At 53.3% G+C, this 24,805-nt stretch overlaps 1 protein-coding gene across 1 annotated transcript in view; it reads left to right on the forward strand.

Annotated features, from left to right (window-relative positions):
- Positions 1 to 24,805, forward strand: part of TCF7L1 (transcription factor 7-like 1 (T-cell specific, HMG-box)) — a 110,834-nt gene that overhangs the window by 45,390 nt on the left and 40,639 nt on the right. The window lies entirely within an intron of this gene.

The following is a 24,805-nucleotide window of genomic DNA, read 5'->3' on the forward strand; positions in this document are numbered from 1 at the left end:
ACACACACACACACACACACACACACACACACACACACTAGAGGCCCGATGCACGAAATTCGTGCAAGAGTAGGCCTTCCTTCCCCCAGCTGCCGGCACTGGCTTCCCTCTGGCACCCTAGACCCGAGCTTCCCTCTCAGCAGCCCTCGCTTCATCTGGAAGGTCGTCTGGAAGGACGTCCGGTCTAATTAGCATATTACACTTTTATTTTTATAGATAGTTAGCCACAGAGGTCATTTTAAACTATCTAGTAGCCACATTCAAAAAGAATTGAAAGAAGTAAATTAATTTTAATAATGCACTTTATTTAACCGAGTTTACCAATACTATCATTTCAACATATAATCAATATAAAAAGTTATTACTGAAGCTTCACATTCTTTTTCCATACTGTTTCCTATGTGTGTTGACATGTACGGCACTGTCAGTTCAAGTGCTCAGAAGCCACGCGGGAGTGGGAGTGGCGGTGGCGGGAGTGGCGGTGATGGGAGTGGTTGCTCTGGGGGTCTCCCCAGGTCCCCTGCACAGTGGAGACATTAATGTGCCTGCACCCCCCCCCCCCAGGGAAAGCCTGAGGACTGCGATGGAGATTTGGAGGTTGTAAACCTTAGGCTCTCATCCCAAAAGTGTGGTTGAGAGTAAAAGGGCTGATGTGGGGATTTTCCTCCTGATCCGAACAGTTACCATGTTACAAGGGAGAGAGATAGCCGAGTGACACACAGCAACAGTTAAAACCACAAACTGCCTAAAATAGTGCATATGCTTATGCACTAGCAGAATGGAGTGTCTCACTGACATTTGAAAACGGAACCTTCCCGAAAAAAAATGAGAGAAATATATTGTTTCCCTCACCATGTAAAAGTGTGTGATGCTTTTCGTTAAGTTGTCTTTTAATGGAAATCCTAAATCCGTGGCTTTTGTTTTTGTTTTTAAGGAAATGGAGAGAGGAAGGAAGCCGGAGGGTTTTGATTCGTTATGCTAGCTTTGGATTCTGCAAAATCAGGAAACCAGAAAGGACAAGTTCTCAGAGCAGTGACATTTAACTCCACTGGGAAGGGCACGCCCAAGGTCACCCTTTTACAGGGTTTGTCTTCCTTTGCAGCATTTTCGTACAGCACGCCTTTTGGTCTTTTACACAGCAGCATGTTTTGGCCTTTCTTTTTTGGTGTGGGAACACTAGGGTTCTCACTGGGCTCCGCACGTGCCCCGTCCTCCGGGCCTTCCACATGGCACCACTCGATAGCGGTTTGTTGACTGACTCACGGATCGTGCCTGGGGAGGGAGAGCTGTAGGGAGGGTGCTCATCCTGTTCTTTGGTCCAGACTACTGTGTGCATTTTTTAAGCAGTCCTTGTTCATAGGAGATACGTCAGGCCCGAGGTGTATTTTTATTTTATTGGCTTCCTTAGAAACTTTAAAAAAGAAATTAAATACAGCCACTGTTTGTTTTCCATATTTTAACTAAGCTCTCTAGTAGGACTCTATGTGTGCTTTAGGACCTGGACAGCTACATGGGTCTTAGGAATAGCTTGTTTCTATTTCTCTGTAAATATTCCTTTCAGGCCCGGCCGGTGTGGCTCAGTGGTTGAGCGTTGACCTATGAACCAGGAGATAATGGTTTGACTCCCAGTCAGGTCACATACCCAGGGTACGGGCTCGATCCCCAGTAGGGGGCATGTGAGAGGCAGCGGGTCGATGATTCTCTCATCATTGATATTTCTCTCTCTCCCTTTCTGAAATCAGTAAAAAATATATGTTCCTTTCCGGTTTCTTTTTGTTCTTTCCTTTTTCCTGATGAGGAATCTTTTTGATTACCTAGACTCTAAAAACATCTAGCTTTAAGCAGCTGGCGAGAACGTCCACTGTCTGGATCATTTCAAATCTAATGAAACATTTGCCTCCAGGACCCCAGGGGAAGGGAGACCTCGCTGTCACCAGCAGGTCTTTCCCGGCCACGAGGTGATCCCATAATCCTTCCATGGGCACATGAGGCTGGAAACCTTGTGGTTGCTGCCTTCCTCAGGCGTTCCCGCCAGCCCTGGGCTGCCACCTGCCAGCATGGAACCCATGTCAGAGAAAGAACCCGCCCGGTAAAATGCCAGCATCCGGCCAAATCCTCACTTGTCCGTTTGTGGACACATGGCACTGGGCACTTAAGAATTTTTTCCCACGCCCTGGCCGGGTAGCTCAGTTGCTTAGAGCGTCATCCTCATGTGCCAAGGTTGCGGGTTTGACCCAGATCAGGGCACATATAAAAAACAACCAGTGAATGCATAAATAAGTGGAACAACAAACCTCCCTCCCTCCCTTCCTTCCTCCCTTCCTTTCTCTCTAAAATCAGTACATTTTTTGGAAAAGAATCCCCACCACCACCACCTTTTCTATGGGATGCCTCAAAAACAGGATTGCCGTGAGGTTTTGACAGCTTAACTTCCTCACCCCAGCTGGACCGAGACCATTGTAACAGTATGAAGACAAACGCTATCTCTTTTGGCCTCAGAAGCTGCACTGTGCTCCGTGCCCACCTTTCCTCCAGGGAGCGTCACTGAGGTTTGTCTCCGGCCGTCCTCCCTCCTTGAATGGGGCTCACGTTGCAGTTTATAGTGACAGTGCAGATGGCAAGCGAGAGGCACCCCCCATCCCTGGCTCACGCTTCTTGAAGACATTCTCCCTGGAGCCTCCTGCCTGCAGCACCCTCTGCTCAGGCTTCTCGGGAGGTGTGGCTTCTTTCCATTTCTTCTCTGCAAATCTCTAGTTTCTGTCTCTCCCCTGACACCTCTGTCTCCCCTCTTTCTCGGCCTCCCCGTTGTCAGAAGCAGCTGCGTAGCCCCAAACTTCCCGGGGATGCTGCTGCGTTTTTAGAGGCTCTGAGTGAAAGGGCGTGTTTTTCTTTCCTGTCCCCACTGGGATGGCTGCCCTCCGAGGTGGCGCCTCCTACAAGCCTCAGAGACCTTCACACAGCCAGGTGCCCGCGTGGAGGTTACTCAACAGTAAGTCACTTGCATCGGCTGCTGGTGGAGCCTCGCCTATCTTGGATAACACGTGCAGAGTTGCGACTCACTCAGCTCCGGCGTTTCCACCCTCGGCTTATTTTCGCAGTTAGCGTGCTGTTTCAGAAGGACGGATTCTCTAACGTGTTGTGGCTGCTCCTTGGCGTCACTGGGCACTGAGACCCCCTTGCTGTCTCTGTTTTGATGAAGGGGAACGCGGTGGCGTCGTCAGACATCACCCAGAGGCGGCACAGAAGGTTTGGCCACTGTGACTTATTGCCAGGGATGGCGAAGCTGAATGTAGGCTTTTTAGTAGCTCAGAGGGGCTTCCACACTTTGGTTTGGGTTCCTAAAGGACCGTGCTGTGCCTGACTCCGGAGGAGGCATCGTGTGACGTAGTGCCCACCTCTGTACCCGTGTGAGGAGAAAGGGGTCGGGGACATGCCCGGTGACTACATGGGGAAGCTGGGTTTATGCCTGGTTCACAGGGCATCCTGTTGTTTTTGAAACTGAGTGGAGAGGTAATTCATGTCTCCTGCGAAGCCACTGTCTGTGTCTGAATCAGCCAGGAAGGGGAGGGACGGAGGGAGAACAGGAAGACGTGTGGGATGGAGGTGGGGAGAGGAGAGCTCCTGGCCAGAGTGGCAGGCCCAGGCACGGGTCTAGGGGTCTGGGAGGACAGGATTCCTGTTCATTGTGAAAGGCGAGGCCATGTTTGGTTCCCTCATTCATTCGGTGGATACACATCGATCCACCTACTCTGTGTGCCCTGCACCCTAAGAGGAGCCAAATGCGCACATGAGGACGCACAAGACACACTCCCTGTCCTCAGGAAGCGTGCAGGCCAGGGGAGTGGCCTCCAGAGACAGACCCCTGCCAATCATGGGCCACTGTGAACAGCACCCCCTGGCGGTGGTGGCAGAGGGTGCAGGACCCAGCCCCAGGGAAAGACTAAGGGGCCAGCAACGTGTGGAAGTGGGCCTACCACTGAGGGCTCAGGGCAAAGCTGCCCGTTCGTTTCTGCATTCATTCATGCAGCAGTGTTTATGGACGGCCTCCCTGGGAGGTGACTTTTCAGTAAAACCAAAGCGAGCCAGCAGGCTGGACACACGAGGGAAGAGCATTCGAGGCAGAGAGACAGCAAGTGCCCAGGTCTGCAGGCAGGATCGTGCCTGGCTCGTTCAAGGTAACGAGAACCAGTGTGGCTGGAGTGGAGTGGACAGGGCCAGCGGGGGAAGCCCTGGAGGAAGTGTGGCCAGTCAGAGGAGGACTGGGCGCCAGTCACGGAGGCCTTGCAGGCGTGCCGGGGACTGGGTCTCTCTACTCTGGACGAGATGGCAGCGTTGGAGGGTTTGAGCAGAGAGCTGACATCATCTAATCTACATTTGAACAGACCTCTGAGGCTGCTGTGATAAAAATGGACTGACAGAGGGCAAGGGTAGAAAATTGGAGGCGAGTTGGGGGATGAAGGTGACTTCGATGGTGGCAGTAGAAATGGGGGTAGGAAGAGTTGTCAGATTCCGGATGTTTTGAAGGGGATGGCCAGCTTTCCTGATGGGGTGCAAAGGAAGAAGAGAGGGCATCTTCTGAGAACAGGAAGGGTGTAAGTGCCCTGAACTGAAATGGGGGCTGCTGGGAGGAACAGATCGGGGAGGAAATGACTGGGAGCTCCGTTCAGAACTTGGGGGCATTTGGGCTGCTTCTTGGGGCCTCCAGTTGGGGGTAGTGACGAGCAGTGGGGTGACGGAGTCTAGATTTCAGGGGAGAGGTCTGAGGTTGAGAGAAACTTTGAAGTCATGAGCATATGGATGTTATGAAAGCCAGGAGGCTGAGCCCTGGGCTCTGCAGCTTTCACACGTAGGAGAAAAGAGCAGGACCTGGCCCAGGAGACTGAGGAGCAGCAGCCACAGAGGCAGGAAGAGACCTAGCGGGGCCGCAGTGCCTGAGACACGGAAGCCATCACAGGAGGGAAGAAGGAGGGAGCACCTGTGTCGGTGAAAGGCCATGTGGGGGGAGGGCCTAATAAATGGAGCTCCTCTCCATCCTCAAAGGAGCGATTGCCACAGAGAACTAGGAACACAGCGGCCATCTTAAAGCTCTCTCTCTCTTTTTTTTTTTTTTGATTCCAGAGGGGAAGGGGGGGGGAGAGATAGAAACATCAATGATGAGAGAGAATCATTGGTTGGCCACCTCCTGCACGCTCCATGCTGGGGATCGAGCCTGCAACCCGGGCATGTTCCCTGACCAGGAATCCAACCATGACCTCCTGGTTCATAGGTCAGTGCTCAACCACTGAGCCATGCCAGCCAGGCAGTATCGGGCCTCTTTAAAATGAACCCATGGTTGGGTTGTCCACACACGGAAGGGGGCTTGTCAGGTGGAAACTGTTGGGGGACAGCCATGCCCTCGTGGGCAGTGCCCTGCTGGCTTTGGTCGTTGAGTGACCGGCCAGCTGGCCTTCCCACAGCAAGTTCTCCATCTGAATGGCCGTCAGGTGTTCCTTCCGATGGGTGTTATTTATTGCTGCTGCTGGTGGTGGAGGCTGGCTTGGTTCTGGCCTCCAGATGTAACACGCCATCCAGGAAGCTTAAATCCTGCATCGGAGGAAAATTGATGATGGACATCTCAGCGCAGGGAGTGGGGTGGAGTTTCAGCTTCCAGTTACACACGAGCTTTACAGGCTTTGAGGAACCTTAGGCTGCCCACAAAGGAAAACTCAATTAGATCTGAATGGATTTAATTGCTTAATGAATTCTAAATGTGTAAACATTTAAAGGCCAGCTTGTTCGGGGGCCTGGCTGGGGGAGTACTATGAGGAGTGTCACATGCCTTTCATGACAGTGAGGACGGAAACCCACTCCCCCAACACACACAGCCTCGCCCACAGATGTCCCAGATTATATCATATATGCTTGGCTTATTGGCTGATTGACATACCTAAGGATTCCATCCAATATCTTATTTGATCCTCAAATAGTTCCAAGAATTAAGTGAAGCTGGTTTAATCGCTCTTGTTTAATAGACAGTGAGCTGAGGCTTATCGAGGTGACAGATTTGCCCCTGGCAGGGCCAGGCTGTCAACCCAGGTCTCCTGATTTCAACATCTGGCCTTTGCCGGGGGCCGGGGGGCAGCAGGGGGGAGAGGGAAGGAAGTAGCCCCTTTGACAAGTGTATTCACGGATACTGCCACTGGCATTTATTATTAACAGATGGGCCAGAGACTCCGTAGGGTTGGAATCCTAAGGACTCCCAAGCATTTAACAAGGTGTTTTCGGATCTCATGAAATCCTGCTGCCCAGCTGTTATCTGAAACGTGCTCCCCCAGGAAGAGGTAGTTCATCATCTGCTTGGTAGATCGGGGCGACTGACAGCCTTCCTTCCCCCTTGGTCACTGTAGGACCAGGACATTGCCCTGTGGCTGTTGTCATCGTAGGTCCTGGCTCCCCACACTCCTGTGGGTGTGAATGCCGACACTTCCATGAGGGACCTGCCATGGGAGTGGGAGGACTCGGTGGCTATTTTTATAACTGAAACAGTTGACTGTGCTGGTTCTAAGTTCTGTTTGCTTGTCCCACTGTGTTCACATTTCCACACGGGACTCCTCCCATCTTTCTGCAGATGTTTGAGCAAATCCATGTGCTATGAGGAGTTCAACAGACCCCTCCCCCCCCCATTCCTAGAGAACCTGATAAAGTGAACAAAGCTTCCCAGAACCTTGTTACTATTATACATGTCATATACATATAGTATAGTATAGTATAGTATAGTATATGTAATACATTATAGTATACTGGAGGCCCGGTGCACGAATTTGTGCACAGGTGGGGTCCCTCGGCCTGGCCGGTGATTGGGGCCAATCGGGGCCATTGGGGCCAGCTGGCCAGGGGGAGAAGCCATGGGAGGTTGGCCTGCCAGCCCGATCAGGGCCTGGGGGCCAGCTGGCTGGGGTGGGGGGCTGCAGGAGGTTGGCCGGCCAGCCATGGGGAGGGGCCGCAGGAGGTTGGCTGTGGGAGCACACTGACCACCAGGGGTCAGTTCTTGTGTTGAGTGTCTGCCCCCTGGTGGTCAGTGTGTGTCATAGTGACTGGTCAACCGGTTGTTCGGTCACTTAGGCTTATATATATATAGATTACTGTAGTATACAAATATGACCACTGTCATAATCTCTCCCCTACACACACACACACACACACACACCCATATACATCCTATTTCAGATTTATCAACCTAAAGGCTACTATGCTTCTCACGTTTTACTTCAAACACTGAAAACAAGTATCAGAGGCCAGAGAGCAACAGCTAAACTAGAACGAGTCCTTAGTTCTTGAGCCTTATGAGAGGAAATCTCTTCCGATTAGACAATTCTTTCTTCTTTTTTTTTCCTGTGCCAACGTATTTTGAGAAACTTTGCACCAAGTCTATTCAGATACTTGTACCTAACTCGCAAAACTTAAACATGGGCTTTTTCTATTTGCACTGTTTCAGAATTCACAGGGGAAAATAAAATGAAATAAAATCCAGTCTCCTCCAGCAGCTAAATTTAAGTTTTAGTCAACATTGTGAGGGTTTGAAAATCAGCTTTAAATTTAGAGCATGCTCAGGGTGAGGTTGTTTCTCTGCTGAAGGCTCTGCCAAATTAAGCATTAATGTTGCAGCTGGATTCTGTTCCTTTGTGAACATGCAAATTAACATCTTTAGTGGCTCCCTCCGCCTGCAGACTTACATACCAGCCTCCAAATGCGTTATTTGTTATTAAAATCGCCATATTTATGTGTGGGGGTTTGCAGTGACTTCCCCAGATGTGGCGACCCTAACAGTGACCATGCAGGTTAGTCAAACATACTTGTCTATTTAAAACAGAAGCATCTAGATTTATGTGTGGTTTGCAGTGACTTCCCCCAGATGTGGCGACCCTAACGGTGACCATGCAGGTTAGTCAAACATACTTGTCTATTTAAAACAGAAGCATCTAGGCCAGGGTGCGCTGTGCCTTCAGTGTGATGGAGACCTGAGACCAGCTGCCTTGAGGCTGGTTGCATTTCATTCTAATAGGGTCTCAAGAACCTGTCTTCCTATGTCGATGAAACAGATGTGCAGTTGACCTGGATCCTTCCAGGTGATTTATTTTTAAATCAGGAACCCTATTTACAAGTCTTTAGGCTTTACTAATATTTGCTTTTTGTGAACAGAAACTCTAGTCTAGAGAGCCTGCTCGCTGGCCCCCTGCGATATGGAGGACAGGTGTTCCCCAAACGTGACCATGGGGCATCTGTGGCTTTAATGACAAACAGTTGCCTGGTATCTGAACTGCTGTGTGTGGGACTTGCGTGTACCTGGGAGTCACCTGAGGAGCCTGCCGGTTCCGCTTCAGCAGCTCTGGGTGGCGCCCGAGACTTTGCATTTTTAACATAATCCCAGGTGACACGGATGCCGCTGACCCCGGGAGCACACTTTGAGTAGCAAGGCTCCGAACCAAGTAAATTCGACCCAGTTTCCAAACGACGGGGGGTCAGGCCCCCGGAAGGCTGTCTCGTCTCCCCTCCGGCTCACCCACGGCGACCTCTGCAGAGGAGAAAGTGGTGAGCATCCCACCACGTTTGTTTCATTTTGATGGTTGTGGGCCCTTTGGGAGTTGGAGGAGGAAGAGCATCTCAGTCAACCCCCAGTCTCCACCCCGAAACCATCAAGATTGTTGCATTGTGCTTGTATTTTTCCAAAAATGTGCATGATTATGGCTCATGGCGGATCCACCCACTTTGGCCTCAAGATCACTCAGGCTGCTTGGCCCGGAGTGAGTGATCGTCCAGAATAAACCCACCCAGGGTGGCAGTCGGCTCTCTCCTGCTCTGTTTAGACCTGGCCTGAGGGCTGACATTTCCTTTTACTGTCTCAAGTGAGAACTATCCTGGGCTGCTTCCAGCAACCCCCGTCTCCTCCCAGGCTCTGCAATCCTGTGGGCGCTCCATAAATACTTGTTGACTGACTGGACTCATTCCCTGGGCAGAAGAAAAGGGCAGGAGGAAGTAGGGAAAAGGGGAGTGGGCTTGGATTCCTGCCTCTCCCAAGTATATATCCCAAGGCAAGGCCCAGGCTGATGCCTGGTGTTTGCAGGGTCTGACTGCTTTCATCCGATGGAGTAGCGTTAAGAAGTTTAATTTTTGTGATTCGCTAATTGCAGTTTCTTTCTTTGGATGCTGAAGGCAGAAAGCGGTTCCTTCCAGAATTTCCAACTGGGAACCCGGCGGGAGGCGGGAAAACCAGCCACCTCAGCTGCTTGGGGAAAGCGGCCCCTCGCTGTCCCGCGACGGTGTGGGCCCCGTGTCTTGAGCAGTCCCCCTTGGGAGGGTGAGCAGAGCCCTTTGGGGTGCTCACTGTGGTGACCCCAGGTCCTCGGCAGTCTAAGGCCTGGGTTTTGCCTGGTTGTGCAGCTGTGAGAATCTAAGGCTGCGTTGTTTTCTCATAATCGCACACCGAACCTGCTTCCTTCTCTCTCCCCCAGCAGCCGAAGGGGTTTCCCGGCTTGAGGGGGTGGCTGCCATGAGGGGCCTGCTGTGTGCAGGCTGCCTGCACTGCCCCCAGCTGCCTTTCCCGGGTCTCTGGAACCTTCCTCAGAGCTTGCAGGATTTTTGAACCCTTTCTGTCACAGAGGACCACCCCCCCTACCCCCATAAAGTCATTTGCTTTAGGGTCTGAGCTCTGCGCGACGGTGTGGGCCCCGTGTCTTGAGCAGTCCCCCTTGGGAGGGTGAGCAGAGCCCTTTGGGGTGCTCACTGTGGTGACCCCAGGTCCTCGGCAGTCTAAGGCCTGGGTTTTGCCTGGTTGTGCAGCTGTGAGAATCTAAGGCTGCGTTGTTTTCTCATAATCGCACACCGAACCTGCTTCCTTCTCTCTCCCCCAGCAGCCGAAGGGGTTTCCCGGCTTGAGGGGGTGGCTGCCATGAGGGGCCTGCTGTGTGCAGGCTGCCTGCACTGCCCCCAGCTGCCTTTCCCGGGTCTCTGGAACCTTCCTCAGAGCTTGCAGGATTTTTGAACCCTTTCTGTCACAGAGGACCACCCCCCCTACCCCCATAAAGTCATTTGCTTTAGGGTCTGAGCTCTGGTGGAGCCTTTTCCTGAGGTTTCTGCTGCTGGGCCTCCCCCAGGCCTTTGCCTGGGACAGTAGAAAACCCATAGGCCCCCCCGGGTGGGGAAGAGCCCTCGGTTTCCTCATCTGTGCAAAGGCGACTACAGATGCTTTACCCACAGTGCTGTTGGGAGAGTTGAGTGAGGTGCATATGCAAAGACGTAGGGCAGTGCTAGACAGAATGGGGGATACTGGCGTATTCTGAGTTTATGCAGCTATTCTTCTGGGTTCCAGTGTCTAAATCCATGCTCAGTAAATGCTTCTTTTCCGTTGAGTTAGTGATAGGAAGGAGGGGGGGTGTGTGACAAGCAGTGTTGTGCCGGTAGATGGTTAGGGGTGGAGGGTGCCCTGATTTGTCAGGTCTGTCATTTTCATGGCGTAAATGCTCCCGCGGTGGCCAATTTCAGGCTACCAGCATGGCAGCACTGAACGCTGAGTTAGGGAGAGAGGCCCCGGAGGCATCCGTGGTAGAGGCACCTGCAGCCCTGGCCTTCTCCCCCTGCCACACGTGAATGTGGGATTCGGCCTTGTTTTACAAACACTCAAAGAGCCCTCGGTTTCCTCATCTGTGCAAAGGCGACTACGAATGCTTTACCCACAGTGCTGTTGGGAGAGTTGAGTGAGGTGCATGTGCAAAGACTTAGGGCAGTGCTAGACAGAATGTTTTGGGGGATATTGGCGTATTCTGAGTTTATGCAGCTATTCTTCTGGGTTCCAGTGTCTAAATCTATGCTCAGTAGACACTTCTTTTCAGTTGAGTTAGTGATAGGAAGGAGGGGAGGGTGTGACAAGCAGTGTTGTGCTGGTAGATGGTTAGGGATGGAGGGTGCCCTAATTTGTCAGGTCTGTCATTTTCATGGCATAAATGCTCCCACTGTGGCCAATTTCAGGTTACCAGCATGGCAGCACTGAACGCTGAGTTAGGGAGAGAGGCCCCGGAGGCATCCGTGGTAGAGGCACCTGCAGCCCTGCCCTTCTCCCCCTGCCACACGTGAATGTGGGATTCGGCCTTGTTTTACAAACACTCAAGGATAAGATCTGAAACACAGCCTAGTTCAAAAGTGGGGTTTTGAATAAGCCTGCGTGACTTTGCAGTACACTGTTTTATGTTTTGTGTTTTGCGTGTGTATTAAAAAAAATCCCCAGGTTGTGCTGTTCTCTCCAAAGGAAGCTCTGCGTGCAGGGACTCGGGCACATCTGGGCCCCAGTACCTCACCTTTGGGAGGCCTTTCGGAGCCACCTACGAAAGGGAAAGCAGAAACCGGACTCTGAAGGGCATTCATTGTTCAGTCTGAGCAGCAGAAAGGTGGTAAAGAAGTAATTAAATAGGTGTGAGTTCGGGGCCAAAGGCGGCCTCGGCCTGAGGCCACCAGCAGGGGGTGAGCGCCCCGCCAGGCCCTCTGGAGCGAAACAGGTGTTGGCATCAGGGTCCCACTTTGGAATCAGAGGTTTGTGTAGCTTGTTTGTTGGGGGAGGGGGTCTAATTTAACAGTTTAGGAGCGGAAAGGAAAATGAAGAAACTTGCCGTGCTGTCTGAGTAATGGTTTGGAATAAGTAAGACGAGGATAGTGCAACAAGCGGGCAGGTCATTGCCCCACTTCATGACCCAAGTCTGGATAGTATTTTTGTGTGGAGTGATGATCATCACACACAATGAGAGAGCTTGTGGGGAAGAAATTTAAAAAAACAACAAACCTCTGACTTGGGTCGTGCAGTGTACATAGAGTAAGAGTAATGGTTTGGAATAGTAAGACGAGGATAGTGCAACAAGTGGGCAGGTCATTGCCCCACTTCATGACCCATGTCTGGATAGTATTTTTGTCTGGAGTGATGATCATCACACACAATGAGAGAGCTTGTGGGGAAGAAATTAAAAAAAAAAACCTCTGACTTGGGTCGTGCAGTGTACATAGAGTAAACAATGCGTGCTCGATACATGTGTGTTTCAATAAAGGCTTTTCCTAGCAGTTGTGCTCAGAGGGGAGAGGCCTGCCTCAGTCACACTGCATGTCTCTGGCCCTGGGCTGGTGCTGGTCACTTCTCTCAGTACCTCGCAAGGGGCCAGCAGGACACGAGAGCTACCCGGGGAGGGTCAGACAACAGCTGATGCTAGATGCTGGTCTTCACCTCTAGGGTCCCTCTTGCACGACCCCACTTCCTGACTGCTCCCTGTGACTGACGTCTGGCTCAGAAAGTGCCCTAATAAGAAGCTCTGTTCTGCTTGCCCCTTCCACTAGCTGAGTCTCCCACTCTGGTTCCGACTGCAGTGAAGCAAAACTCTAGAACCTTCCGTCTGTGTTCCAGTCTGCGTGTGTGGTGGGGGCAGAGGGGTGTGACCAGGGGCTGGAAGGACGTCATATAACAGAAAGGACTGAGGGAGGGAGTGGCCACCCAGGGAAACAGCAAGCCCCTGGGCGGCCCCCATCCCACCCCACCACCCCCAGGCCGAGCTGCACCGCTGGTGTCCAGGTGTCCAGCGGTCTCTTCTATTGAAGCCTTAGCCACGGGCCTGACTTGGCAGCTGCAGGGCCTGGCTCCCTGCAAGCACAGGACTTCGAGATAGTCTCATCCGCGCGGCAGGCGGTTACACCCTCATTACAATATGCAGACCGCTCTCCAGGCAGACAACCAGCAGTGAATTCACTTCCTGTCACACCCCAGTTCAAGTCTCAGAGGTTCAAGTCTCAGAGCCAGAGTGACCCTTCCAAGGGGTCCCCGCTCCGGCTCAGCGCCTCCAGGGGAGTTTGGGGCCTCCCTGGCTCCAGGGAGGGAGGTGGTGGTAGAACAGAGCCAAGAGGAGGAAGAAAGAGGCCGTGAAAGAAGGTGTGTAATGAATGTGTGTAATAGAGCGACTGTTCCCTGCAGCCGCCTCTGAAGAAGGGTTCCGAACCCATCTGCACACAGCAGTGTCATCTAACTAAGCAGCGGCTCCCCAGCAGCCGGCACCACGGGACCCGGAACCCAGGCCTCCAGGAGCCTCCCCTCCACCAGGCAGCCCTGCCCGCAGGGAGGCTTTCCTCAGAGCCAGGCCTCCCCTATCGGGGCCCGAGGGGCAGGCACACCTTCCAGGGCTGGAGAGCTGGTAGCTCAAGGAAACAGCAGTGCTTCTGAATTTAAACCCCAAAACCCGAGAACTTGGTCTCTGTTGCCGACTCTAGCAAAGCAAGCCTGGGAAGCAGCACGGTGTGTCTCAGGAGGCCTACAGTTAGACCCACGCCTCCCCCAAGAGACCCCTGCTGCCCAGCCACAGCATGCCGGCCTGGAGGACAGTGGCCTGACCTGATGGCCACTCCCATCAGCACCGGGTGGGCTGTGGGGCCGTGCGGTGAGGCTGCTGCACAGCACACCCTGAGCCTCCCCAGTGACCAACCCCCAGGGATCTGGGTTCCTGAAGGAGTCGGGAGCCTCTGAAGTACAGTAGTGACGACCCTGAGGGCAGACATGTCCTTTAGTTTGATTCTGAAGAATCGGGAGTTGGTGGTCACGAGCATGAAGGGTGCGGCTCCAGGTCAGACAGAAGCAGCCTGGTTCCCGGGGAGCGGTCTGGGGTGCGGCACGGGACCCCCCTGGTTATGGTGCCCGTGCTTTGTCCTGTGCTGACTGTTTGTGCTGGAAAATCGGTGCCCAGATACCGACCAGGCGCCTCCTGATTGCAGGCGTCGGGCTGAGCATGGCAGGGGTTCAAAGGTGAGTAAGACCGTGACCTGTGCTCGCCATCTGCCTGCCCCTCCATCAGGGCCGCAAGACTAGGACAGAACTGAGCTCAGGGCATTGCAAGGCCAGTGTCCCAAGAGAACAGTGCTGTGCTGTGGAGCCTCCGGAAGGAGGAGGGGCATTAGACCATCGCCCCACCTTTAAAAAAAATAAAAGCCCTATCTGGTTTGGTTCAGTGGATGGAGCGTTGGCCTGCGGACTGAAGGGCCTGGGTTCGATTCCAGTCAAGAGCACGTACCTTGGTTGCAGGCTCCTCCACATGCAGGAGGCAACCAATCGATGTGTTTCTCTCACATCAATATCTCTCTCTGTCTTTCCCTTTCTCTTCTACTCTCTCTAGAAATCAATGGGAAAATGTCCTCAGCTGAGGATATATATTAAAAAAGTTCCTGCCCTAACCCATGGGGCTCAGTGGGTAGAGCATCAGCCTATTATGGACTGAGGTTCTGGGCTCGATTCTGGTCAAGGGCATGTACCTCAGTTGCAGGCTCTATCCCCAACCCTGGGAGCCAACCAATCAATGTGTCTCTCACATCGATGTTTCTCTCTCTCTCTATCTCTATCTCTCTATCTCTCTCTATCTCTCTCTCTCATCTCTCTATTCTCTATCTCTCTCTCTCTCTCTCTCCTCCCCACTCTCTTAAAAAAAATCAATGGAAAAATATCCTCGGGTGAGGATTAACAACAAAAACAGTTCCTACTTCTTATTACCATTTTCAGGGCTTACCTAGTCCAGTCTCTGTGCTCAGTTAAACCTCACCCAGCCTATGAACTGAGTTATTCTAATGCCTTTTAACAAGTGGAAATGGAGCCCCAGAAAGGGTCCCTTTAGACCAGCGGTTCTCCCCTTTGGGGGTCGAACGACCCTTTCACAGGGGTCGCCTAAGACCATCGGAAAATACATATATAATTTCATATTGTTTTTGTGATTAATCACTATGCTTTAATTATGTTCAATTTGTAACAATGAAATTGGGGGTCACCACAACATGAGGAACTGTATTAAAGGGCCGCGGCATTAGGAAGGTTGAGAACCACTGTTTTAGACCAAGGTAACAGTAGGGGTAGTCCTAGCTCGCCGGGCCCCAGTCTGTGACCCTGCAGGGGGCAGGGGGTGGCAGCAGGGACCCGTGGATCTGTCTTTGGGGACATTGAGCCTTGAGAAGCTTCGCCCGCCCCCCCTCCCCTTTGCTGGGAGGAAACTGAGGGTCCTGGAGCAGAAGCCCTGCCGAGTGTGGGGCGGCTGATGCGGGCTTTATTGGAGGTGGTTCTGACATCGCCTCGTTTGGGGTGATCATTGGTAGCCCTGCTGCCACGGCAAACATAAGCCCCGCTCAGGTTTCCTCTGCAGCAATGACCGTGAGGTCCCTTAGCAGGATCAGGGGCCCAGCAGTTCGTCCAGACTTGGGGTGGGTGTCACTGTGAATTAGGGAGGAACACGGGTTTATTGCATCTGAACTTCGCCGGGAATCTGAGCCAGGCTGGCGTGGGGTAAGGGGGGAGAGGGGTCGCTGAGCGAGGGCCTGTGTGTGTCCATTGCAGGTCAGCGGAGCTCTCACCTCCTCTGTGGGCTCAAAGGTTGCTTCACAGCCTTTTAAACACCCCCATTGCAGTCCTGTTTGCAGTTGATTTGTGCTATCTGTCAAGAAAGGGTGTGCCGGTAATGGTTACCTCCAGCCCCGACCCGCACTAATGAGTGTTGCCTGTGTAAACCGTATTAATGGTGGCTCTTGCTTTTTAATTGTCCTTCAGTTTCTTGTATGTTCACTGCCCCAGGGTTGGAACTCTGGTTTCTGTTTCCGTTGGGGCCCTATTCCCACCCCTACCCCTACCCCTAATAGCCTCACTGGTCTGTACCCGCCCCCCTCCCATGTCTGGTAATAGCACTGTGAACAGAGGGAGGGGCAGAAAAATGGTCTTGTTGGCCTACACTGCGCATGGGCAGGCGCAGAAGGCGAAAGGTTTTCGCATGAGGGCCCAGAATGCCCAGTCAGGAGAAGGGGGACTGTAGACTGTCTTGATAGAAAGAAGGATGCCCAGCAGAGCAGTGCACGGCTGGGCCGCCTGCCTGGAGAGATGGGTGGGAACCGAAGCCGGACCACCACGGCACACGGGGTGGTCCTCCGACAAGCACCACCTGGGAGCTCGTCAGAAGGGGAGCATCTCAGGCTCCACCCCAGACCTGTTGACCCAGAACCTGCATTCACCGAGCTCCCGGTCTGATTCACGGGGACTTCCTTGCTCTGAGCGGCTCTGCTTCTGGACCAGCTGCGTTAGAATCACCTGGAGGAGAGATTTTAAATCCCAGGGCCAGGCCTTTACCACGGAGCTGGGGCTGAGGAGCCGCTGTTGAAGGACGTCCCGCTCCTAATGCTCTGGCTTTCGCTCCCCCCTCCCCTCTGACCGGCTGCTGCTTTTCCAAGTTCGTGCATGCGTGCGTGCACCTGCGCTCCAGAGTAAGAACACGGCTCTGACACGGAGTCGTGTCTACCAGCGGTTGCAGTCAGGGCTGCAGCTTCCCCTGGGAGCCTCAGGGCAGGGGCCAGAGTCCCCTCCTCTGTACCCCCCAGGACCCGGTTTTACCAGGAGAAAGGAGGAGAGCTCACCATGGTGCACCGGCCTGCCTGAGGCTCCCCATCCCGCTGGAATCCCTGTCCCTGCAGCCTTCCTGGGGGCGGGGAACCCTCTCAGGCCTGAACTTAGTCACCACAAGGCTGCACCGTGCGGAGTGGACACACCCAGCCCTCACTAGCCCCCTGGGCAGTGGTTGCTGCCCAGTGACTGACTGAGCCTGGAGCCTTTGTCTGGAGCCCATTGTCTGGCTGGAGGGTGTTAATCTGCAGCCCCTGAAAGGCTGCCTGGCAAATGGGAGGTTAATGTGCAAACAGCAGGGAGCGTTGTCAGCCTGTGAAGCTGGACAGCAAGTAGGAGGGAAATAGTTAAAAAATCCTATTCATGGTCTGGGAGCTGAGGGAGGGGTGGGTGGGCTCCTGAGCAGGCCGGGCCTTGTGCTAATGTTGCTGGAATGTAACCAGTTCGGGCAGTTCTGGCTGAGGCGTGCCCCCAGTCCCCTCTACCTCGCGCAGGCCCAGCGGCCCAGCGCCTGGAGGCCGCTCTTTGTTTGCAGCAGCCAAATGTTAGAGGGTCCAAGTTAGACTGCGTGCAGCCGAGAGGGTGGGGGGATGTCCAGTGAGGCAGCTGTGCGAGCGGGAAGCCACAGGCTCGCGTATCTGTTGCAGGAATGAGATGGGGGTAGGGGTGGGCACAAGAAAACGAATGTTCCAGAAGGTCCCAAACCTGTTCGGTCAGGCGCTTTGCTGCCTGAAGGGTGGGGAGTGCCTGGGGGAGCCCCATCCTGACACACTGAATTGCAATAGTGGGGCCTTTGGGGGACGGGCACCGGGAGGTACTAGGAGGGAGGTCAAAGGGGGGTCAGTTTATATGTTTTACAAAGAAAATGTGTTCATGTGTCACTTCTGCGATTTACAATCAGTTTTTCAAGCATTATCTTGGTCTGGGCAGTGGTTACGTGTTATGTACATATTAAAACGTCACTGAGCTACATGTACACAGGATTTGTGCACTTACCTACATACCTTTTATACCTTAGTTTAAAAAGTTAAAAAAGTAAATGAAAGAAAGAAGGTCTTCCTTCCCACCAGCAAGGCCTTGCCGGGCCAGCGCAGCTGTGGGGAGGGAGGGCAGGGCTGGCGGCAGGGTGGGCACCTCCGAGTGCCGGGATGAGTGGAGGTATGTGAGCGCCGCTCGGGCGCTTGGAGGCAGAATGAAATATAGCAGCAGACCCGCCGCAGCCCTCAGGATTTGGAGAAAGCAAGGAAGGGCCTTTAGGGAAGGACTCCCAGGGCCCTGCTCACGAGGACCACGGGGCCAGCCGCGACCACACACGCCTGCCGGGCTGCCCTGGCCCCCTGCCCTGCCCTGTTCACCCGGGGAGCCTCTGCCCACTGCTCAGCAGGTCCACCCAGCGGGCAGAACCCCAGGTTCCTCCTCTGCACTGCCCACTAGCAGATCCCTGCTGGGGGAGTTCGCCATAACGACGCTCCTGGTTCCTCCTGGCTCTGAGCCCGTGACTCAGGATCAGGAAATGATCTTCCTCTGAGTATTTTTAGGCCACGAGACTCGGTGTAACACTCAGATCCTCGCTATGTGGCCTTGGTTAAATGAAAATCTCTCTAATCTTAGTTTCCTCATACGTGAAATGGGAACAACAACTGTGTTGAACTCATGGGCGTGACGAGGGGATTAAGTGAAAACTAATGTTGTTGCTGTCATTATCTGGGAGAAAGGTTAGCCGCCAGCACCATCCTAATCAAAACCACACAGACCGTGTATCACGGTCTGCTGAGTCGGCCCTTCCCGGTGCACACTGCCACTCTGGGGCCTGAGCAGGGGGCCCCGCTTTAGGGCCTGCTTGGCCACCCTCACCCCTGCCCCGCCTTCCCCACGGGTGCAGCACCCCTGGGGTCTGAGACTCCGGGCCTGTGCCAGTCTCTTCCTCAGGTCCATTCCCCTGGGCATGGCCCGAGGCCCCGCTGAGCACTCCCCTAGGTGGAGGGGGGCTCGGGGGCTGTTCCCACGTGTGGCTGTGATACCTCGTGGTACGGGATGGACCTGGGAATGAAAGGGAAGGGTCCAGAAAGCACATTCTGGTCCAGAACTCAGAAGTCTAGGAATTCTGCATTTGTACCCGGCCTCTGCATATCACCGGGAAGGTATATTTGTCAAGGTAGGAGGAGAGAGTACATAGAGCATTTGATTAGCTGGCGCTGTGACGAACATGTTGGCACGTGGACCCGTGTCCATACTCCATTCCGGGCCCCAGGATCCTGGGTGTGGGTCCTCGCCTAGTCACAGCGCTGACCTCGTCACCCCTCCAAAGCTGTCTCTCGGAAAACACGGTCCTGCAGCCTTTTAGTTCAAAACCTCTGCTTATTTATTAGTACATTAGTGGTTTTTAAAAATATTTTTATGTATATCAGAGAGGGAGGGGGAGAGTGATGGGAACATCAATGATGAGAGAGAATCACCAATCGGCTGCCATCGAGCCCGAAACCCGGACATGTGCCCCGACCGGAAATCGGACAGTGACCTCCTGGTTCATAGGTCGACGCTCAACCACTGAGCCGCGCGGACTGGCAGTACATTAGTTTGAAGGAGCGCCCAGCTCTGTGTAAATTGTCCAGGTGGCAGCCTGGACTCTCCATTCTTCACGGTCCGGTCAGATCCCACCCCTTAGCCCCACCGCACACTCGCACTCCATGGCACCTGTCACTCGGGCACAAGTCCTGTCCGCGGCCCCCTCCTGAGCCCCGTTGTCTCTCCGCCCCCGCGTCGCCTCTCGCAGGGCGTGAGCACGCTGCATGCACAGCGAGTATGTGTGGAATGAGGGGCTGCGCTCGCTGCAGACTGATTAGTGTGCTGTGGGCCCGTGTTGATTTTCCCAAACTGCTGTGTCAGGAAGGCCTCCCTCCGTGCAAACACATCCAGACCCCGAGGACCAGCAGGCAGGCAGCCTCTAACAGCCCAATAAACCAGCCCTCGTTTTTATTATCTTTGGGGTGGGTTTATCTGTAGAAAATCTTAGCGTGCGCTGCTGTGAGGCAAATTTTTTGCATTCATTTATTCTTTCCGTGGTTTGGCCCTATAAAGCAGGGGCCAGGCCAGCCGGAGGGAGCATTGTGAAAGAACTCGAGTTTGTCTTCAGTGGCAGGAGTCAAACAGCGTCTCCAGGCCTTGCCCTCCAACTTCAGCCCAGTTTCCTACTGAAAATTGTGTCTCAAGGGGTACAGAGGTCCGTGGGATAACGGAGACTGAAAAATGTTTGAGATTTAGCCATTTTGTTTTCTTCATCCCTTGGAGAATAATCTTTTGGAAAATAGTTGGGCCCTTAGAACCTCACAATTTTTAAAGTTGAATTCAAGCCTCAAGTCAGGGCTTGATTCATTTTTTTCTGAACAATGAACAATAATAGTTGCTGATGGAGGGCTGTGAAATGCCGGCGTGTTGAATGAGGAGATGAGGGGAGGGGCAGGGTTGGCGGGGGGTGTTTCTGGGGACTGGCCCGGGCGTCAGACTTGGTGTGAGGCAGGAGCCTCAGAGAGGGACGTGCACCCCGGCAGATTTACAGGGCTTTGCACCAAACTGTAGGATCGTCTCACTTCTCCTTTTCCTGGAGGCAAATCAGAGCACCTGGAACTGAGACATCCCTGGAGGGCAGGCCTTGCACACTCCCCTCCTTCATTACAGCAGACACCGTCCTGTCCGCAGTGTCCTGGTAACATCAGCAAGGAGGAATGATGATGATGGCTAAAGGCTATTGCAAACCTACCAGGAGCCAGCCCTCCGTGTGCGGTTCCTCATCGAAGCCTCGGCACAGCCCTGTGCAGGAGGCAGTGCCGCCGCCTCCGAGTTCCAGGGGAGGAGGCTGGAATTTAAACGGAAGAAGAGGTATTGATGTTTCTGACTCACCGGTTAAAGAAACCTTGTATGTGAAGTTCCGACTCAGGCCTGGCCATTTGCTCACACTGTGATCTTTACCACCTCTAACAAAGGTGTTTTTTTTAAAAAAAATCCCTTTCGCTTTCAGCAAGCTCAGTATCCCCACAGCCCTTTCTAGAAAGAACAGGTACATCCAAGTGGCAAACTCCAGCGCGGTGGTCCTCAACGCCAGGATGGGACTGGGGGGTTTTGTCGCAGTTGCTAAGCGTGTGCTGACCCGTGACCCTCATATCTCTTTGTGAGGGGCCCTGTGTCTTCTGAGATCCTTTCTGCCACGTGGAATTCGGATCTTTGTGGCTTAGAGTTACTGTGTAGCTGGTGAATGTATACTCGAGCACGGTTACAGTTTTTGACTACGTGTGGAATTATTGCTGGAGTGTGGGTGTGTGTTCCAAAGCTGAAGCTATAGAGTTTATTAATATTAGTAATAATATTAGTGGAATTCTGTGAGCCCCGAAAGCCCGCCATCGAGGTGAACTGTAATACCAGCGTGCCCACAGGCCTGCATGTGGGGCATTTGGTTTCTACTCTGATGCATCACACACACCAAGCCTGAATGCCCTGCTCCACGGCCACTCTCCACACAGGCATCAAAGGAAAGGGCTTTTCCAGCGGGTTTGGGATCATGACAATCAGGGGCTCAGGCCCACGGAACGAACCTGCCGGAGGGTCTGCTAGCAACAGCTCCTGCCAGCGCGGGAGGGACGGTGGGAGGCGAGGGTTATATATGACTCCACCACACTCGTGGGTCTCGCCAGAGGTTTAAGGACAAGAAGATGCATGTTAGCTGTGACCAGAAGCCAGCCTAGCCAGCAGGGCGAGCAGAAGGAGGTATTGCTGAAGCTGAGGAAGTGTCTCGGGTCCCTTGGGCCTCTGACAAGCCAAGTGGAGGAAGGGAGAAGGCGGTGTGCGGGGCTCAGAGACTGTGGCTTGGAAGACATTGTGTGTCTCGAGTCCCCAGTAAAGATGTGGTGGCTCCAGGCACTGTCATCCAAGACTTGCTGGAAATCCAGGTTCAAAGTCTCCCAGGAAGATCGCCCCCGCCCCCCCTACAAAGATACTGCCAAAATAGAAAGAAAACAAACTGGAGAAGGAGCCATTATATACACGGGGTAGCCAGCAGCCCTGCGGTGGCCTGGGGTCCCTGGAAGCAACGGGAAGATCAGGAATCCTTGTGGGACCTGGAGTTGGTGCCTCACGTTATCCTCCAGTCGTCCTCTGGCATATTCCCTTTGGAGAGCTACCTGGGCGGGGAACTGGAGAGGAACACTAGGTGTTTGCTGCTTTCTGTGGCTTCAGGTATACCCCATTCTCACCGCTCCAGGGAACTCCAGGGATAATAGGCCACTGTGAGGCCTGTCCGTATAAGAAGGGCCTCGGTGCATTGCTCTCTTCCTCTCTCTCTCTCTCTCTCTCTCTCTCTCTCTCCCTCTCTCTTCCCCCCTCTCTCTCTTCCTCCCTCTCCCCCTCTCTTCCTCTCTCCCTCTCTCTCTCTCTTCCCCCTCCCTCTCTCTCTCTCTCTCTTTCTCTCTCTCTCTCTCTCTCTCTCTCTCATACATTTGATGGCTTCACATCTTCCAAAAGCAGCTGGGGAGAGCTGAGGTCCCTCGGGAGCCCCTTGCTGGCACTTGGGCCTCTGACCGAAGGTGGGTGGTCCAGCCCCTAGTGAAGACATGGCAGCTTTTGCCACAGAGCTGAGGGCGCGGACAGTGAAACACGAAGAGAACAGAGTACCACGGGGCGGCTAGAACATGGTTGGAGGCTGTTGGTGGAGGTCAGGGGCAGGTGCCTGGAGGTGAAGAGGGTGGGCTGGGCCTCAGTGCCCACAGAGCAGGCATAGTCTATTCTGCAAGCATTTGAGCTGCCAGCTCCCTGGGCCAGGCCGTGACGATCAGTAGCATGAAGGATGGGCTGGCCTGGGGAAGGGCCCAGGCAGGAGGTGCGTTAGGAGCCACTGCAAGGTCAGGGCAGTAACAAGGAGAATGGAAGAGGGGGGATGAGTTGAGAGACATCCCAGAGGTAGAATGAGTGGCTTGGTCCTCTTTCAGGAAAGAAGAAACCAAAATGATCCCCAAGTTTGTACAATAGTCAGTAGTCAGGGCAACCACATGTGCTGGTTCACATCGGCTGTCTCCTGTATTAGTCAGGTTCTCCAGAGAAAAAGAACCGATAGGGTGTGTGTGTGTGTGTGTGTGTGTGTGTGTGTGTGTGTGAACACGCTGTTATGGAGACTGGCAGTCCCAAGACCTATAGGATGACTAACAATCTGGAGAGCTGATGGTTTAATTTTAGTTTGAGGCCAAAGACCTCAGAACCAGAAGAGGCAACGATTTCTGAAGGCTGACAGGCTCGCGTCCCAGGAAGAGTTGCTATTTCAGTTCATTTTTGAGTCCAAAAACAGGAAAAAAGCCCATGGCCCAGGTCAAAGGTCAGTAGACAGGAAGAAACTCTCTCACCTGGGAGGTCTGGAGAGCTGATGGTTTAATTTTAGTTTTCGGCCAAAGACCTGAGAACCAGGAGAGGCAACGATTTTGATAGCTGACAGGCTCGTGTCCCAGGAAGAGTTGCTATTTCAGTTCATTTTTGAGTCCAAAAACGGGGGGGAAAAGCCCATGGCCCAGGTCAAAGGTCAGTAGACAGGAAGAAACTCTCTCACCTGGGAGAGGGTCACCTTTTTGTTCTGTTCAGGCCTTCAGCTGACTGTAGGGGGCCTCCCTGCATTGCAGAGGCCATCTGCTTTGCTCAATCCACGGATTCAGATGTTAATCTCATCCAGAAACACCCAGGATAATGTTAACTGAATACCTGGGCACCCCCTGGTCCAGGCAAGCTGACACATAAAATTAACCCCTCACACCCAGTGTAAATTGTTAAAAATGTTCGCTTTTGCTTTCAAAGGGGTCTTGGTTTGAGGGATATTAGGAAATTGGATCGGTGCTGGGTTTTGATGAGTGTGTGGGATGGAGCTGCCTGTGGTGTAGTGTAGTTGGAAATGAGGGTGAGGGGCTCAGGGGAGAGGTTGGGGCCAGCCACAGAGATGAGAGTGAGCACCATGTGGGTACTGACCAGCCTGGGGGGGCACAAGATTACACAGAGAGGAGGATTGAGAACACCAGCGTTTTAAGGGGGAGAGTACGTGGGAACCCGCTGGAAGGGGTGTTGCAGAAGCTGAGGTGCTTAGGGAAGAGACCTGAAAGATGACATTGAATTTGGAGGTCGGGAGGGCAGCAGTAACCTTAAGGAGAACAGTGGAAGCCAGATTGCAGGGGCCAAGGCCTCAGAAGGAGGGGAAGGGACCACAGTGGGTGTTTGAGGTTTTTGTAAAAAGACTATATAAGGGAGAGAGAGCAGCAGCATGGAGGCCAACCAATTGTGCAACTCTGGCCAATTGCACTGAATTTCTTTCTTTGTGGGGGAAATGGAAATTAAGGAGAAGAAATTAATGACCCACTCAAACCATGACTTTGAGTTTCATTCAGCATGTGTTTGAGTGACTCTAAGTGAGCACCCATGACCTCAAGGAATCGAGAGTAGAGTGAGGCATTTCAGAACGCAACATGGGAAATCAAAGGGACCCAATAGAGGGTTTGATTGGTGAACGTGGGAAAAAATCGTTCAGATGAGCCACACTTACCCAGCCTGGCTCTGGTGCATCCCCGATCTTGGACGGGACAATGGGGTTGTCACTCAGTTCGGTGACTGCCCTTCAGAGTCAGTGGTTAAGAGCCAGGGTCTCGGGATGGAAGTGGCAGAGGTGTGGAATCTTGGGGTCGGCAGACCCAGGCACCCAGCAAGGCCTGACCACCTTCCAGTCCGGCTCCCCAAACAGCTGCTTGGGAAAGTGAAGTGCTGTGACCAGGCTCGTCCACAAGCTGTGTCTACGTTGATGTGCCACCAGGCCCCTTGGGAATGACGTGAGGTTCAAAAATGTTTTTAGGGCTTCTGAAATGTACCCCCTTCCCCTTCCCAACCAACTAGCCCAACCCGGATGCTTGAAATTCCTTTAAAACCAACCCCTGGATTTGGTTGGAGGGCTTGGGGAATGCGTTGCAGCCCCTCTCCCACCCCAGGAACAAGGCGTGTCATGTGCTGAGGCCACTGGGCATGTGGAAGGAGTGCTGGCTGTGGCGTGGACTTGCCAGCAACTCCAGCAGGAACCACGGCCTGTCTCCCCTCCACTGGTTAGGCTGTGAGACCCTGCAAGTGTGGCTCTCAGGTGGAGAATTCTCCATATTCACCAGGAACTTCCACTTTCAGCCTTACTCATGTAATCATTCCTCTGAGATAAAGATAGTATTCTGGCCCTACCTGGTTTGGCTCAGTGGGTAGAGTGTCAGTTGGCCTGTGGACTGAAGGGTCCTGGGTTTGATTCCGGTCAAGGACACATACCTCAGTTGCAGGATCGATCCCCAGCCCTAGGTGGGGCGCCTGTGGGAGGGAACAAATCTCTCTCTCTCTCTC

The sequence above is a fragment of the Myotis brandtii genome, unplaced genomic scaffold (genome assembly GCF_000412655.1).
Source record: "Myotis brandtii unplaced genomic scaffold, ASM41265v1 scaffold714, whole genome shotgun sequence".
NCBI lineage: Eukaryota > Metazoa > Chordata > Mammalia > Chiroptera > Vespertilionidae > Myotis > Myotis brandtii.